Genomic DNA, 13,082 nt, shown 5'->3' with positions numbered 1-13,082 from the left:
TATATGTAGATATATATTTTATATTTAATTAAATAACTATTTTAGTTAAACTTATAGTTATATATCTATATTAGAAGTAATATCTATTTAGATTAGTTATTTAGTCTTTTAACTATCTTTATTATATTTTTTTCCTTTAATCTATTTAGTTCCTTTTATATTACTTCTTAGAATCCTTATTTAAATAGATACTTAGCTATATCTTTTTAGTACTTTAGTAGTATAAATAGATTATCTTAATAGTATTATTTTATTAGTTTTATAATTAAACTAGTTATAAATACTTAGAGTAGTTTAGATAGGTTTTCTTTATTTAGTTTTATTATTATATATAATATATAATTATAATTAATTTAACTCTATTATATATATAGTCTATTAATAATATTTAATTTATTAATTTTATTACTTTTATTATAATAGTTAGTAAGCTCTATTTATAGCTAATTAAAGATAGGATTATCTTTATTTTATTAGTATAGTTTATCTTTAATTACTATATCTCTAGTAATTATATCTTATTTACTTTATATATTAATTATTAACTATAGATCCTTATTTAGTAGTATCTTTAAGTTTTCTAGGTTTATTAGTTTTTTTAGTTCTAGTATATCTGCTTTTAGAGTATCTACTTCTTTCTTTTTTACCTTTTAATCTATAGTAAGGATTCTATTAAGAAAGTTTTTAGAATTAAGTATCTTTTAAGTATTATTAGGTTAGAGAATTCCTATCAGGAATATCTATTTACCTGATTCTGATCTAACCAGGATTTAAACCAGAACCCTTTCCTGTTTCTTCCTGATCCTTTAGATATCTATTCTTTCTGCCCTTCTATTCTGCCTAATTAGTATCTAAAGGGTGACCCTTCTTCTATCTTAACTATCTACCCTTTTTTCTATTTAATAATATAGGAATTATATTATAAATTACTTATTTTATTCTAAATTATCTATTCTATCTCTTTCTATCTATATAGATCCTTATTTCCTATTATTTACCCCTATCATTATATAATCCCTTTTATACCCTATATAGACTACTAGCTTTCTTATCTAGAACTATTATCTTTAATCAATTTAATTTATCCTATCTATTAAAAATATCCTTCTGGAACTAGAGTAGTGCTATTCTGGCCTAAGGCAGACCCTTTCCTAAGTCCTTAGAGGGCGACCATCTAAAAATAGACTAGGTTTTATTACCCTCCCTCTGGGGGCTAACGATATAAGATGATCATATCAAAAGAAAAGACCCCGCCTAAAAGAAGGCTAGTAGGCAAGAAAAGAAAAGACCTCGCCTAAAAGAAGGCTAGTAGGCATAAGGACATGCCCCTTTTGAAAGAAGGAGGATAATGTTAGGACTTAGGCGTGGTTCACCTAAGCCTAACGATACGCGCTACTTATATTGGTCCTGGGCATGCTAGAACATAGAGTTCTAGCATATTTGGTCTTTTGGCCTGTTGGCTAAGTGCGCCCAGGCACTGAGTTGTAATAACTATACTATATTTATAAAAGCCTATTAAAACTATATCTAAAAAAATATAATCTTTTAATATTAAATCTAAATCTAGTAAATAGGATTTCAAAATAAATAACTAAGAATCTATAGATCTAGGTCTTAATAAAAAGGGTTTAAAAAAATAAAAGAGATATCTTTTAAAATATAAAATTAAAAAAATAGAGTATTTATTAATATAAAAAAATAATATAATATTTAATAGTTTATTTACTATAGTTATCTTTTATCTTTTTTTATCTATATATTAATAAATATAAAAAGAGAGTAATAGTCCTATTTTAAGATAAAAATTAATGGCTTTTATAGGGTTTACTAAAAACCTATAATAATAAATATAAAAGGCTTTTATTAAATACTTTAAAAAATAGAAAAATACTAAAAGAAATCTAGAAAATAATTAAAAACTACTAAAATATTTATATATAGATATTTATTACTTTTTTATTTTTATTTATAGTAAAAGTATTTCAGTAAATTAGTTAATATCTAAATAGATCTAAATATTTATAGTTTTAATACTTTAAAAAGCTAAATAAAAAGCTATAAGATTATTATCTTTATTAAATTTATAGTTATTTAAAAGTAATTTATACTAATAAATATTAAAATTAAGGCTAGTTTTATATGGCTTTTTATAATTAGATCTTAGGCTAACTAAACTTTATCTTATTAGTTTTTAAGAAAAAATATTTAGGATTCTAAATATATAAAAAGTCTATAATAAATATAAATAGTACTCTATAATCTATCTTAGATTCTATTATTAATTTACTATATTAACTATATATAAAAATATAAAAACTTATAAAAAAATAATATTTATTATTTTAGCTAAATATATAATTAATATAAATACTATTAGAAATAGATATATTTTTAATAACTAAAATATAATATAAAATAAATAAACCTAATATCTTTTTATAAAAATTATATATCTTCCTAGTTAGGGTCTTTACTCTAATCTACTATATAAATATAACCTAATATATAGTAATACTTTTTATTAGCCTTAGGATATTATTTTATTAGTCTATAAATATATATATAATTAGTATTTATAAGATTATTATATCTAAAAGATTTATTATCTTAGATATATCTATAATATTAGCTACTATTAGACCTTTAAAAAGTATAAATAGATTTATAATTATTTTAACTTTAGCTATATACTATATTAGAATATATATTTAATTTATATATTTTTATATATATAGATGGTTTAAAAAGTTTATTTATTTATAATAAAAAGAGATTTTAGAAAGAAAAAGTTAAAAAAGGGTAAAAATCAGATAAAATTTAAAATAAGATAGCTAATTAAAAGCTAGAAAAAGTAGATAAAAGGAGATATAAAAAAGATATAGAGAGAGAATAATATTTATATCCTTAAAAATAACTAAGATTATATTTATTTCTTAATTAAGATATTTATTCACTATTATAATATAAATATATCTATTTAATTATGTTACGACCCCGGCCCTCGCAGGAACCGCACACATGGTCTCTATGGTCCTGCGTACCGCACGCACCCATGGTCTATATGGGCCGCCGTACCGCGCAGGGATTTACACCCCTGCACACACACAGATAGCACGCCAGCGATTAGTTTACACTCAGAATCGAGTCATTGGTTTCTTCACTCTAATCCTTCTATCATCTCATCGGACTGCCTCGCAGAGCCAGTCCTAACAAATTATAAGTAAAGATTAACTTTCTTTTATTTATTAATTTAGCTAACTAAATACTAAGATTATAGCTATTTATAACTATTTTACTATTCTTTAATATTTATTAGATTTTTACCTTTACTAATTATTAACTAGAATTAATATCTTAGTTTTCTCTATAATTAACTATATATAGTAGTTACTATATAACTAGATATATATACTATATACCCTAAAAGTTATCTTTTTAGTAATAGATAATAGCCTTAGTACTTTAAAAGAATTAACACTAAACAGATATATATTCACACCCTCACTATTATATTAATATAACCTATACTATCTATACTAAGGCTTACACTATATTTCCTTTATTTATATCACTATATAGACCCTAGGTCTATAGCTCTTTAATAAAAACGGCACTTTAAGAGAATTTAGGTATAAGTGCTTTATTATATAAGGATATACTCAGATCTAGTGGGGGAGGATATAGTCTAGGAACCTAGGACCTATATAAATAGTCTCTTCAGTAACCATATACTCCTATACAGTCATATACTTAAGCACTCTTCCCCTTAACTTAGAAATATCATACCGTTCCTGCTCTATAAATCTCATTAGTATTAATTTAGAGGTAATTCTAGTATAGGCCTAGGAGTAGGACTTAACTAGAGCTTTTTGTCAGTTTTTGTAGTTTAATAATCAAGGATTAGAAGATTAATATATATAAAGGGCTATAGCTGGATGAATTTAATAGGACTAGGCCGATATATAGCTTATATTAATCTTAAGGAAACATAGTCTATTTGTGGTAAGTAGAGGTTTTTATATGTGTATATGGGCATTTGCCTCACATAATCCACATCAGGCATGGGCCTGTTACAAGTAGAACTTAGTTTAAAAAATAAAAAGAATAGTATTCCTTTTTATAGGTTTCTAGTAATAGAGACATTCTAACTAGAGAGAGATATCTTAATAATTATAATTATACTTCTAAGACCTATTTTTAATAGATTATAATAGAGATATAGAGGTTAAAAGATTTAAGCTTAGTTAATTCTAGATAGGTACTAGAATTTATAATAACTAATTACTCCTATCTATATATAGATAGAATTAAATTATACTTAACTTAACTATATCTCTTAAATACTAGCATAGAAAATATAATCAACTAGGAGAAGTTTCTATAACTAATAGTTAATATCTTTAGGATAGCCTTTTAAGGTCCCTATATTACTTACTAAATTTAAAGGGAAAAATATAACTACTATACCTAAACTAGCCTATAGTACCTATAAGGTAATATAATAGTTAGAGGCGGAGAAAAGAGATTACTAATAACCTAACTAGTATATAAGGATTATAGTATATAGGGTAATTAAATAATTATTAGATAGATAATAAAACTGAAAGGAAGAGAGATAATAATAGCAGATATAATCTACTGCTGACAAATTCCCTACATGCCTGCCTCAGGTATCCACTAAAATACATCCCATAACAGTAAGCAAAAATTTCCTCCACACTGGGGCACTTATGTATGGTATGGTATGGTATTATTTAACGTCTAGCAGGCCATAGGTGTAGCCTGCGCCCCTATCACCTCCTAAGGGGTATATAGATGTGCTAAGCTAAGGGTGTAATTATATGAATAAAGGGTTATATACACCAGTTAGTATATAGGACTTAGTCTCCTTCTAACCTCAGAAAGCAGCTTAAGCGCGTATATAGGTATACAGTTAGTTAAATATTTTCCCTCCTAATATATAGAGATTGATAGATAGATTAAACTAAGTGTAACCCTAAAATTAGTAGGTAGGGCCTATAGATATATTCTAGGTATAAGCTAGCTAGTATAGGATATTAGAGTGTATTAATAGTAGATAAAGCTAAGGCTAAAAAAAAAATGATAAGAGAGTGTATAGGGTAGATAGTAATAAAGGAGATAAAGAGAGAGTGTATAGGGTCTAAAGGCCCCTATTAGGTATAGATTTAAATATAGAACCCTATAATCTAAAAGAGCTCTATAAAATCTATAGGCTTAAAGTATTAAAAATATTTAATAGTTTTATAATAATTAGTTAGTAGATAGACTAGATATTATAGCTATTAATTAAAATATAGCTAGGCTTATTAGTATAGGGTAATATATTTAGGGCCTTTATTATAGCTATAAATATAAATAAATTTAGTATTTTTATAGTTAAATTAGTAGTAATATTAGTTAAAATCTCTATAAGAAGAGTAAAAGATAAACTAATAGTGTAGAACTAGCTAAAGGAGTTTAAGGGTAAAAAGTAGTTTAACTTTATAATTAGTATTTTACTATTAGTAGTATTTAGATAGTCTAGATAAAATAGAGTCCTATTAGTTATTTTAGGTAGTATAGTAAAAATACTAAAAAATTATACTGATACTATTATTAGTTAGCTATCTAGTTAAATTTAGGTCTAGATTAAAAAGTTAGTCTATAAAAGCTAGGTTTATAGGGTAGCTATAGGGTATAAAAGCCCTAGTGTTAGTAAGGTAGTCTGCTTTTTTATTTTTTTTAATATTAATATAGTTAAGGGCTTATTAGATATTAATATTATATTAGGCTATTATAGTATAGTATCTAAAGAAGGCCTATTAAAAGGATTATAAGGTAATACTATAAATATACTATATAATTAATATACTATTAATATAGAGCTAATACTGTTTAAGTAGTAAATTAAAGGTTAAAATAAAGGTAAAGGTGTATTTAAATCTTTTTTAGGCGTTAATAGCCTTAGTGTTATAGATATAGATAGTATTACTAATTTAGCCTTAGTTAGTGTTAATTTAGATCTTATTTTAGTAGATAATATAGCTATAACTAATATACTTTTATTTATCTTAGGCCTATTTAGAGCTATTAGAGAAGATAGTGATATAGAAGTATAAAAATATAATTTACTATTTTTTAAAAATTATTAATATAATATCTTTATTAATATCTTAGATTAGGTTAGTATAATAGCTAAATATATAATATAGGCTAGTTAGGACTAAATATAGGACTAAAAAGAGGATAGTGTTAAATATCTATATTTTAGTCTTAAGATATTAGTATATATATATATATATGCTATAGTTATAGTTACTAATAAGAGGTATAATATAGTATACTAAGGGATAGCCTAGATTAATAGTTTATAGATATATTATAAAGTAGAGTTTAGCTTTTTTAAAGGCTATATTTATTATAGGGAGGCTAGTATTTTAAAAAAGGATAACTATAGGTATAGTCTAGTATATTAAAAGAACTCTCTATATAGTAAAAATAAGTATTTTATTATAAAGGTTAACTATCTAGCTAATATAAATACTAGATATAGGGCTATTATATAAAGAGAGAATTTCTAAGATATAAATATATATAGTATTAATTCACTATTATTTCAGCACTAAGATAATATAGCTTTAGTTACCTATCCTAATATATCAGTTTTAATAATTATCTTAGTCTTTTTTAAAATATACTAGGACTAATATAAATATAAATAACTCTTTTAGTTTAGTAAATATTTATTAATACTCTTTATTCTATTAGAATAGAATATCCTTTTTTATTAAATTTATTAATAAAGCTAATAAAGCTATAAATTAAAAGATAAATACTTAGTAAAAGTTAGTAAATCCTAAAAATCCCTATATATTATAGACTATCTATAGAGCTTCCTATATATAAATAGCTTTTACCTTTTTTAGATTAATATAGATACCTTTACTAATATATATAATAAATCTAAAGTATTTTACTATCTATTATTTAAACTCTAACTTCTTAATATTATACTATAACCTAGTATCTTTTAGCTTCTATAATATTTTATTTACTTTTTAGTAATAATCCACTAATAATCTATTTAAATATATAATAATATTATTAATATAAATAAAAATAAAGTTATTAAGATATTTTTATAGTATTTAGTTAATAAACTATTAGAAAATTACTAATATACTAATAAATCTAAATAAGATAAAATTCTACTTAAAGAGGCTATATTATATATAAAATATAGTCTTTTATTTTTTATTTAAAGATATTTAAATCTTATAAAAAATAGTAATAATATTTAGTTTAGTAAACTATTATATTTTAAATATATTCTTTAGGGTCTTCTAAATTAATAGTAAAGAGTACTAATCTTTTATATTTTATTTATTAATCTTTTAGTAGTTAATATAGAATTATATATCTCCTTTTAGCTTCTATACTAATAGTACTAAAGCTACTATAGGTGATTTATTTATATAGATAAAATTCTTACTTAAAAGATCTATTAATATCTTTTTTAGATATAGTAGTTCTTCCTTATTTATACTATATAAAAGACTATAGGATAATATCTTTTTAATACTATTTTAGTTATATTTTAATAGAACCTTATAATTAATTCTAGGCTAATAAGATAGTAGTTTCTCTATTAACTATTAGTTAAATATATTTAGCTATAATTAATATTATTTAATATAATTTTTCTAATCTATATATAATCTTTTTATAGATTATTATTAAATAGCTACTAAATTAATATAGCTATTACTCTTTTTACTTTTAACTTTTTTATTCTAACTAGTCTAATTATATTATCTTTTCTATTCTAACACTATATCTTCTCACTTATCTTTATAAAAATATCTATATATCTTTTTTATAGTAAATATATTCTATTTATATCTTTTATCTAGGATATATCTAAGATTATAGTATTTATTTAGTTTTTAATAATATAAATAAAGATAGTTCTTTATTAGTAACTATAGATATTAATATTAAAATATATTATATATATAATTTAACCTTAATTTAGTACTACTTTATTAAATTATTATAGTTATATTAGTATATATAGAAGATTAAAAGTTTTAATAAGCTTTTTATTTATAGTTATATAACTTAAATAATCTAAATTAATTAAAATACTAATAAACTAAATTCTATTTACTTTAATATTAACTAAAAATAGTAATTCTTTACTTTTAAATAGTTTCTTAATTCCTTTTTATTTCTATTTATAACTAAAAATAGAAGCTATTTATTTTTTAATTTACTTTCTTTAATAAATAATACTTCTTTTATACTATTAGAATTACTAATTTTTTTAATAATAAAATATAACTTCTTTATATAGTTCTTTTATTTTATCTTTAGTAATTTATTATTAATATTTTAGTTTTTTAATAATCTTTTAGTAATATAGCTCTTTTTTAGTATATAGTTAAGATTCTATACTAAAAAGACTAAATATTCTATAATTATATAGCTATATTTACTATATTATAAATATCTTTTTTCTATTTAGTAGTAATTAATTTCTTTTTTACTAATCTATTTAGTTTATTTAGGTTAATTAGTTTTACTTTAAGAGTAATTTATATATAATTTAATATAGCTTATAGAAACTATTAAGATCTAATCTATTTTATCTAACTTTAATTTATAAGATTTATCTAGATTAAAGGCTTTTATATCTATATTAATCTTATAAAAATAGCTAATTAGGCCCTAAAAGGTTAAAGATATAAATAGATATTAATAAACTATATTTTATTAGATAGGGCTTTAGAGACTTAGTCTTTTAATCTGATATTTTTTAATAGATAGTATTAAATAATAGGGTAGAATAGATAGCTAATATAAATATTATAATTAAATATATAGATTATATATATAAGGTCCTAATATAGGGTTTTAAATAGTTTTTACCCTATATTTATAAGATAGTAGCATATTTAGTGTTTAATTTTACTTTTTTAGTAGATATTATATGATTTAATAGTATTTATCTGATCCTTTTTAGATATATAATTAGTTAATTTAATAGAGATTCTTATAGTAACTAATTTTAGATAAATTAGGGTTTTAGTATTAATATATTTTAGTTATTAGTACTATAGATTAAAGGTATTTAAAACTAAATAAGGCTTTATTAATCTAATTATATAAGTTTAATAGTAAAAATAGATAGATTTTTAGTCCTAAATTATATAATATAGATCCTAGATAGTATATATAGAATAGATAGATATATCTATCTAATTTTTAAAAAGATAAAGATATATATAATAGAAGATTTTAATAGATTTTATATATAATATAGAGAAGATATTAAAATAGAAATCTAGTATATATATATACTGCTTAAGATAGAAGGGCTATTTATTATATAATTAGCTAGGCTAGAATAAAACTATTCTATATCTAAGGATTATAGTAGAGCTATCTTTAACTAAAATTTCTTCTATTAATATATATAGTTTATAATTAATAAATTATATATAATTATTATATATATAGATATTAGATACTATATTATATATTAGTTAGTCTTATAGAGTAATTCCTAATTAAATATATAAATATATCTAAATTATTAGATAAATATATAATATTAGTTTTTTATTAAATATAGTGTTATTTATAGATTTAAATAATATAGATTTAATAGTTTTCCTCTATATATAAGTAAATTTAGGGTAATTATATATTTTTTTAATCTAATCTTTAGCCTCTTTAGATAGCTTCTAATTAGTTAATTAAGTTTTAGGGTTAGTATAATAGTAATCAGTGAAATTATATAAACCTTTATATAGATTTTTATTATATAGATAATATTATTTTCTCTATTATAGATTTTCCTAATTAGATTTAGACTAAAAAATAGTATAAACTACTTTTAATAATAATATTCTTGATTAAAATAGGTTAAAATAAATTAATTCATAATAGCACTTAATTAGATTAGAAAAAGAAGATAAGATATTAATAGATTTACCTTTTTCTGCCTAATTAGTTAGATTATTATACTAAAATTCTATAAAATATAGAGATAAAGATATAATAGATTCTAAGAAGTTATATAGTAAATACTAGAGGTCTTATATCTTATTTATATTTAGTATTTTTGCTTTAAAAAATAAACTCTTTTATTTAGTTAACTATATACTAATTAGTTGATTTTTAGTAGGTTCTTACTAGAATAGATACTATTAATAGATTATATAATATTTTTGGGTCTTAGTGAGGGGAGTATATTTATTATATAGTATTATTATAATATTATAGGATTAGTTAAGATTAGATATAATTTATCAATTATCTATAGAGAGAGTAGATAAGATATAACTAGTTATATCAGATTAGAGAATTCCTATCAGGAATATCTATTTACCCAATTCTAATCTAACCAGGATTCAAACTGGAGACCTTTCCCTTTTCTACCTATTATTTCAGGTATCTATTCTTTCTACCCTTCTATTCTGCTAAATTAGTATCTAGGGGATAACCCTCTTTTTATTTAGACTATCTACCCCTTTTTTCTGTTTAATAATATAGGAATTATATTATAAATTGTGTATTTATTCTAAATTATCTATTCTACTACTACTTAGCTAAGTAAATCCTACTTTTCTATTATTTACCTTTATTATTATATAATCCTTTTTATACCCTATATAGATTACTAACTTTTTTATTTAGAACTATTATCCTTAATTAATTTAATTTATCCTATCTATTTAAAGTATCCTTTTAGATTAAGAGTAGTACTATTCTAGCCTAAGATAGACCCTTACCTAAATCCTTAAACTCCTATAAGTTATATAATTAATATAGCTAAAGATTTAATTATAATCTTAAGAATTAATCTTATAATTATAGTATATCTAGGTCTATATTAATTATTAAACTTTATTAAGATTAAATAAAGATCTAATATCTTTTTAGATAATAAAGATAATAGATTTATATAGTTAAGATAAAAAACTAGATAAGTTAATTAGTCTAGATTAATATATTATTATATATTATAGATTCTAGAAGTTTACTAAATATAGTTAGACTATAAAATCTAGAAATTTATCTATAATAACTATAATTATATTATATTTTTAGGATTTTAGTAATTTAATAATAAAGTCTATTATAATCTATTCTTATATAAATATATTAGTACTTTACTTTTCTATATTTCTTTATATAGTTAGTATTTTATTAGTTTATCTTACTAATAAATATTATAGATTATAATATACTATTAAATCTTTTAGTATATATTTAGAAAGTAATAATTATATAAAATATATTTAATTATTTTCTTAATTCTTATATATCTATATATTAATATATTATAATATTATTAAATAACTTCCTTTTTTAACACTTAAAGTATATAGATTAATCTATAAACTAAGATTAATCTATTATTTTATTTTCTGATTATTTCTTTTAGATCTATATCTAGGATTTCCTATATTTTTATATTATTTTTAGTTGCTTTTTTAATCTATTTAATCTATTTATTATCTATAACTTTATTAGTTATTAAAAGAACTTAATAATTATATATAAGATTCTTTTTAGTATCTATAATTAGGATTATAGGTATTACTTCTTTAATCCCTTTTTTATAGTCTAGTTATTAATTTAAGGTATTTATTTAGCTATTATTTTTATTATTATAATATTTAATTTTATAATTATATTATAAGAGGACTTTTATCTGTCTTATTTATCTATAAATAAATTCTTTTATTATTATAAAGAATATTAAATTTTTATAATCTAATTTTACTATTATAGTATATTTTACTTTTTTTAGATATAGTTTTTAAACTTTAAATACTAATACTATAGCTAATAGTTCTTTATTATAGATATTATAGTTAAGCTTTATTTAGATTATCTTTCTTAACTAAAATATAATTAGTTATAGTTTTTTATTATTTTTTAGTTAAGTTATTTATACTTTTAGTATATAATCTAATATATCTATTTTAATAGTTATTAGCTTTTTTAGATTATAGACTATTAATATTATTTATTCTATAAATAGTTATTTTAGTTTATTAAATAATTCCTAGGTTTTATTATTCTATTCTTAGTAGTTATTTTTCTTTATTATTTTATTAAATCTAACTATAATCTTATTAAAATTATAGATATAATTCTAATAGTAGTTATATAATCCTATAAATTACTATACCTCTTTAAGATTTTTTAGTATTAGCTATTTAATAATACTTTATATTTTCTTTTTTTCTATACTAAATCCTTTATTGCTAATTATATATCCTAAAAATCTAGTTTCTTAGATATAAAATTTATATTTCTTTAGTTTAAAAGTCACTATAGCCTTTTAAAGTCTTTAAAAAACTTTTTTATTATATTTAATATATTCTTCTATAGTCTTAGAAAATACTAAAATATTATTAAGATATACTACTATAAAAATATCTAGATATTCTTTTAATACACTAAAAATAAATTATTAAAATATAGTTAGTATATTAATAAACCTAAATAGTATTACTATATATTTAAAATATTTATATTTTATCTAAAATACTATTTTCTATTTATTACCTTTTTTAATCTATAGTTAATTATATATATTAATAATATTATATTTTATAAAATATTTTATTTTATAGATCTAGTTTTAGATCTTTTTAATTAAAAATAATAAATATTAATTTTTAATAATAATTAAATTTAATTATTAATAGTCTATATAAAATTATAAACTTTTATCTTTTTTTTTATAAAGATAATAAGATATTTAGCTAATAATAATAATTTCTAGATATAACCTTTTCTTAGATTTTTATTAATATATATTTATAATATCTTTAATTTAAGCTTTAATAATTAGTAAATTAGTTAGAATATAAACTTTTTATCTTTTTTAATCTTAATCTTATAGTTAAATAGACTATATTTTAGTAACTTATTATCTTTTAGTAGTTTAAATATATTTTAGTACTTATAGTACAACAACCATTTGTGCCGGCACCGCCGGATTTGGCTCCCCCCCTGGATTAGGTTTGGCGTCTGCCCCTACTGCTACCCTATTCAGT

Source organism: Penicillium hispanicum, assembly GCF_028827665.1.
Source record: "Penicillium hispanicum strain IBT 35686 chromosome Unknown utg000002l_segment0_segment0, whole genome shotgun sequence".
In the NCBI taxonomy this organism is placed as follows: Eukaryota; Fungi; Ascomycota; class Eurotiomycetes; order Eurotiales; family Aspergillaceae; genus Penicillium; species Penicillium hispanicum.
The sequence above is the reverse complement of the archived record's forward strand: the minus strand, read 5'-3'. Positions refer to the sequence as shown.